The sequence below is a fragment of the Mastomys coucha genome, unplaced genomic scaffold (genome assembly GCF_008632895.1).
Source record: "Mastomys coucha isolate ucsf_1 unplaced genomic scaffold, UCSF_Mcou_1 pScaffold6, whole genome shotgun sequence".
NCBI lineage: Eukaryota > Metazoa > Chordata > Mammalia > Rodentia > Muridae > Mastomys > Mastomys coucha.
The window spans coordinates 101,706,471-101,713,063 of record NW_022196912.1 but is presented as its reverse complement, the minus strand read 5'-3'; positions in this window follow the sequence as shown (position 1 = coordinate 101,713,063).

The window sequence follows — 6,593 nt, the reverse complement described above, 5'->3', positions numbered from 1 at the left end:
TCTTCTTCTTCTTCTTCTTCTTCTTCTTCTTCTTCTTCTTCTTCCTCCTCCTCCTCCTCCTCCTCCTATTCTTCTGCTCCTGCTCCTTCTCCTTCTCCTCCTCCTCCTTCTCTTCCTCCTGCTTCTTCTCCTACTCCTCCTTTAGATTTATTGTCATTTTTAATTCCATGTATGTGTATATCTGAGAGCATGAGCATGTGAGTGTAGTTGCCCATGGACCCATGGAGGCAGAAGAGGGCAGCAAACCTCAGGAGTTGGAGTTATAGGCAGTTGTGAGCTGCTTAGTGTTGGTGCCTGTCTGAACTTGCATCCTCTGTAAGAGCAGTACATGTATTTAGTCACCAGGCCATCTCTTTAGCCTGCTCGATAAGTTTTTAAAGTCAGTTGCAGGTAAATGCATTTGGAATCAGAACGGGAGCCTGGAGCTAAAACACAAAGCTGTTTAACAACACGTGTTCAAGCTAAGGGAATTTTAATTGAACATGTTAAGGGTCTTATTTTGTTACTGTGAATGAAAACCATTAAGACATTAGAAGCTGTTTAAATGAGGAGTCAGAGCTGCGTCAGTGCACAGGGAGTACAGCCACAATGAAATCAACTCCTAAAGAGAGGCACCCTTGACTGACAATGGGGTCACATTTGATGCATCCACTTACACATACGGGCATCGTGGCTTAGCCCAGCCTGCCATGAACCTGCTGAGATACCTCTGTCAACTCACCATGTGGCACAGTTATCAATATAAAAGGTACTTTATAATAAACAATTGGACACACACACATGCAGTTTACTGAACATGGATGCTGAAAATATAAAAAGGCAGAATAACTATGTGGTCATAGAACATAGACATGGGCACATTGTAGACATGGCTGGATGCAAAAACATGCACCCCAATGTTCTAGCGTGCTTCCCAAACACTATGATCAAAGGCAATGCAGAGGACAGGAAGGTTTATTTCAGCTTACACTTCCAGGTCACAGTCTGTTATAGGAGAAAGTTGAGGCAGGAACTCAAGGCAGGAGACCCAGAGCAAAAACCATGAAGGAAGGCTGCTTATTGGCTGGCTTGCTGGTACATACTTAGTTAACTGGTTATACAGCTCAGGCCCACATACCCAGGCATAGTACCCACTGATCATAGTTGGCTGGGCACTTCTACATCAATTAACATTTAATAAAATGTCCCATACACATGTCCACAGGTCAATCTGATGGAGGCAGTTCTTCAGTTAAGATCCCATCACCCCAGCTATGGTGGTTTGATGAGAACACAGCTCTCCTCCCTAGGCTCATATGTTTGAATGCTTGGTCCCCAGTGGGTGGAACTGTTTGGGAAGGATTAGGAGGTGTGGTCTTGCTGGGAAGATGGACTTTGAGGTTTCAAAGTTAGTATTCTCTCTTAAGCTTGAGCTTTCTCTCTCTTTCTCTCTCTCCCTCTCTTTCTGCCTCCTACCTGCAAATGGGGATGCAAGCCAGCAGCCATTTCTCTGATGCCATGCCTGCCTGCTTGCTACCATGCTCCCCACCATGATAGTCATGAACTTACTCTCTGGAACTGTAAGCCCAATAAACCCTTTCTTCTATCAGGTTGCCCTGGTCATGGTATCTTTTTGTAGCAATAGAAAAGTAACTACGAAATCAGCCGACTTTGGGTTGTGTTAAATTGAAAATAACCCAAATTGAAAATAACCCTGCTAAGCAGGATGCATACTCACCAAATAATATCGGCAGTATAGCGTACTGCTGTGTAAGCTGTTTTCTCCACCTGGCAGCCTTGCATCTGACCATGAGGCTGCAGTTCACCTCTGCCACCTAGCATCATGGGAAATCACTTTACTGCATAATGCAAACCCAAGGAAAAAACCCAATAATTCAAAATATGAAACATTGTTTCTTGTAAGCTTGTGTTGCTGTCACACCATTGGTAAAAAAAAAATTCTGGAAGTGTATCTCAGCTAGCAGAATATTTGCCCTGAGTTCTAGCATGCACTAAATCTGGGGTTTCGCGCATGAGCACCACATAAGCCAGGTGCGGTGGTATGCAACTGTAATTCTAGCACTGGGGATGTAGGAGAATCAGAAATTTGAGTTCATCCTTGGCTACATAGTGAGTTTGAGGCTACCCGGGATAGCGATGGGTAGCATGGGCTACCCTATCTAAAGTAAAATTAAAATCATAAGTTGAAGCAGTGTAATTTGGAACTGACAGTAGAAAATGGTCTCTTCTCTTGCGGGATGGAAAAGGAGTCAGTTGAACCCCCACAGGACAAAGCTGATGCATATGCCTTGGATGGAAATAAAGATGACAGGAATGGCTCTGAGATCTCTCCAGTTACTGATGTGTCAAGCACCGCAAAGGCAAAACCCCCAGAGTGCTCTTAGCATCACAGCTGGATAACCTGGAATGGTGTGCTTCAATGTTGCCGTTTTCAAGTGAATCAGGAGTCTCCTCCCTACACCACATTTACAGAGCACTTAATACTCCCAGGCAGTGATTCAGCACACAGGCTGATAATCTACTTGGGAATTTAAGACAGGGAGAGCTAAGCTCTTTCCCTCCAGCTGTCCGATTGATGGGATGTTCACTACATTTCTTCCCTGTGACATAGATACATTTAGAAATTGAGTCCTCTTGTAAAGTTTTCCTCTTGGGGGAAGTTTCCACTGTTTTAATGAGTTTGAAAGCCACTAGGCCACATCCAACAGCCCCATTTTATAGGAGAGAAAACTAAAAATCAGATTTGGTGCTGAGCTGGTCCAGGGCCTGCACTTGTTCGTTGATTTCAGGTTAGAAGACTGTCTTTGAGACCAGGGGGAGGAGGTGTTTCTCTTTGGCTCTATTAGTGGACACAGAGGGCTTTCCTGGAAGGATGGACTTAGGGAAGCAGGCTGTGACAGATGGCTTTCATCTCCGGTGCTCTGGAAATCTGCTCCCCAAACCCGTAATTGGATGCCGGGAGTTGTAAGCAAACACGGATCTATATTAAATCATTGTTCGCTGTCCCTAATTAGACCTTGGAATTTGGCTGAGTGCACCGTAGAGGATGTTCATTTGTTGTGTCGACAGGGACACTCAGCGTTTACAAATTTTTCTGCAGTAACTTGAGTCCCAGCATTGCTCCGGTGCTGCGGCCGCAGGTTTGCTCTCAGTTGAAAGATGATGGACGGGGACGGCAAGGGAGATGGAGATTGGCTGGCTGTGAACTGTTTTTCCAATGTCCCCGCTTGAATGTAAAGTTCTAAAGCCTCCTTTTTCGTCAAATCAAGGAAGCCCTTTGAGGAGTTACAATCAGGGCTCAGTTCCCCAGAGTCAAAGCCACGTGCCCGTGGCATTTCCCAGCCAATCTCTGTCTACTATCTCTTGGCCGTGGGTACCGCCAAACCTCATATTCTTATTGGCACCGTCAGTTTCAAGGGAAGCTTTGTCTCCCAAAACAGAACGTGGTTCCTATTGGCCCTGCCACTAACAGCCTCGGGATTCCAGATGGAAAAAGTGTCCAAGCTTCCCGAAGCTTGTAACCCCCACCCCAGCTGCTTTACTCATTGCCAGCTGCACAAATGGTCTGCAGATTCTATCAAGGGGTGGAAAGATTTGCTAATGGGGGGAACAGTTCATCTTTTCTTCGGCCTTAACCCCGTGTCATGTGAATGGAAAAATATCCCTGCATCAGGCTGAGGGAGAGTTAAAGAGGCCAAGGCCAAAGAAGCTGGAGACTCAGGTTTATTAAAGATGGCATCAGGAAGGAGGTGATTTTGGCTGCCAAGGAAAATTATAACTTTTCATTGTGGCTATAGCTCATCACTCTCTCTCTCTCTCTCTCTCTCTCTCTCTCTCTCTCTCTCTCTCTCTCTCTCTCTTCCTTTTCAAAGGACATCTTTAAGGAACCCCAAGTGTTGGCAGGAATCCTCCGGCAGGGAGGTGGGAAGAGCAGTTTTCCATAAGGCTGGAACAAAGCCTATTGTATTTAAGGTATGTTGGGAGGGAGAGGAAGATAAAGGGATGGGGAGAGCTTGTCTTTCAGCCACATCCTCACTCACCTGCCGCTGGAGAAAGGAAGGAAGAGATTAGGATGGGAGATTCCTGAATCTGAGAAGCCAAGTTTTAGCTGTCGCAGGTCATGTGACGGGACTGGGGATATATATGGTGTGGTCGGCAAAGGATAGAGTGTTTGCCCTGCAAGAAAGAAGACCTGGGAATGAATCCTCGGCACCATATATAAGCCGTGTGTGTGCCTGCTTCTGTGACCTTAGTGCTGGTGAGGCAGAGGCAGGAGGATGACCTTGCTAGCCAACCAGCCTAGTCAAGTGGTGAGCTTCAGGCTCAGTGAGAGTCTGTGTTCCAATGAGTAAAATGGAGGGGCTGGAGAGATGGGTCAGTGGTTAAGAGCACTCTTCCAGAGGACCTGGGTTTGGTTCCCAGCACCTGCATTATGGCTCACAATCACCTGTAACTCCACTTCCAAGGGATCCGACACTCTCTTTTGGCATCTGTGGGCACCAGGGATGAAGGTGGTGCACAGAGATACATGCAGGCAAAACATCTGCACATATAAAATATATGAAAATCAAATTTAAAAGTTTTAAAGTAAGGTGGAGAGAGATGAGGAAGACATCCAACATCAACCCCGGGCCTGTGCACAGACACGTGCACACATGTACACACAAAGGTCAAGTGACAGGGCAGCCACATCTTCTATGCCATTCCATTCTGGCTAGCCTCTGGGATACCTCTCTCTGGAATCTCCCGGGGCCTTACTCTCAATACCCATCCTCATCCCGTTACGGAAGCGGCTAGCATCTGGATAACCTTTCATTGGACATGTTGTAATTCATTTACATTGTCTGCTTCAAACGTCAGGTGGGGAGATCGTAAGAGAGTGGGCTGGCTCATATACAGACTGCCCTCCACTGCAAATGAGACTTCTCTATTCCTCTTCCACTCTCATCCCTCTATATAACATCAGCTCCCTCCCCATCTCACTAATTGCCATAGATTGACCATATACCCTTGTTATTGAGGACATTTCTTTTACCCCTGATGCCCATCCCAGGAGTCTGTAACATAATAAAACCAGTTCCTTTGGAGTTAAGAGGTGGAATTAGCCTAGTGCTTTTAGGGGAAATGTTTGCAGGACCTAGCTAATGGAGGGAAGAGACAGTGGGTGGGTGGAGGTACACCCTCCTAGAAGCAGGGGGAGAGAGGATGTGATAGGGTGTTTCCAGGAAGGAGAGAAACGGGTATAACATTTGAAATGTAAATAAAGAAAATATCCAATAAAAAATAAGTACAAATTAGAACAAAAAACAAATGGAGGGAAGAGACAATGTTTGGAAGTAGAAACTATCCTTCTGCAATGTTTGCCCTTCCCATCCTCAGAAGCAGTGTGATGTTCATGAGCACAGCCCTGCAGCAAGCACGAATCTGCCTGCTGTGTGCCTGGGTCAGAGCAGGTGAGGAGAGATGCAGGCGGGAGACCTAGTTTTGCCCATTCCAAAGGCTCCCTTGTCTGGGGCTGGACAGACAGAAGGCCTGGGCACTTTCTATGTAGAACTGGTTCTCCCCAGTGACTGTGTCTGCTGCCAGGACAGCTGCATGCTGGTACAGATCTGCCATTTGTCAGAGGCTGTCCCAGAGGCCCTGGAGACAGCCACTTTTGTTGAGGTCTGCTAGAGGAAGTCAGCTTTTCAAAGGCAGGGAAGCCCTTTGGCTTGTTAAACGGAAGAGACAATGAGCTCTTTTCCTTACTGCAAGAGACCCAGGGAGCTCAGGCTTAAAGATATTGCTTTAAAGAACACATAGATAAATAGCAATGGCCACTAGTTCAATAAGAAGAAACCATCCGGGTCTTGGAGCCTGGCAGAGTGTAGTAGCTGACTGCTGCTTTCATTTTTACATGTTAAGCCTTTGTATACACATTGCACATTTCACAATCCAATGGTGGTGCGGATTTGGGACTTTTCATTTAACATTTTGCTATACAGTCATGTGCATGTGTGAACATACATGTGCATACAGGAGTGCATGCTCACATGCTTGTGGAGGTCATAGGTCAACATCAGGTGTTTCAATTACACCTCACCTTACTTTTTTTCTGAGGCAGAATAATACTAGTATATCTAATTCCACTAGGCTAACAGACAATGCATATTTATTTTTGTGGGTACATGTGCATGTATGCCTATATATGCATGCATATGCGTGCATGAGAAGACGGGAGGTCAACACCAGATCTTCCTCTATTGATTGTTACCTTATTTTTTGAGGTGATATCTCTCAGTGAACCTGGAGTTCACCAGTTAGCTAGACTGGCTGGCCAGTGAGCCCCCAGCATCCTCCTGTCTCTTCCCTCCCAGTGCTGGGGTTATGGGCATGTGCTGCTGCACCCAACCTTTGATGTGGGCTGTGATTGCTCATGCTTGTGCACCAAGCTCTTCACTGATTGAGTCTCAAACCCAGAGGGCATTTATTATTGAATCATTCCCTGATATTAGATATCCAGATAGTATTTCTTTACTTAGCCATAGTAGATAATGCTGAACTAATATCCATAAATATATAATTTTGCTTGAAGAATGAATGATAAATAACAA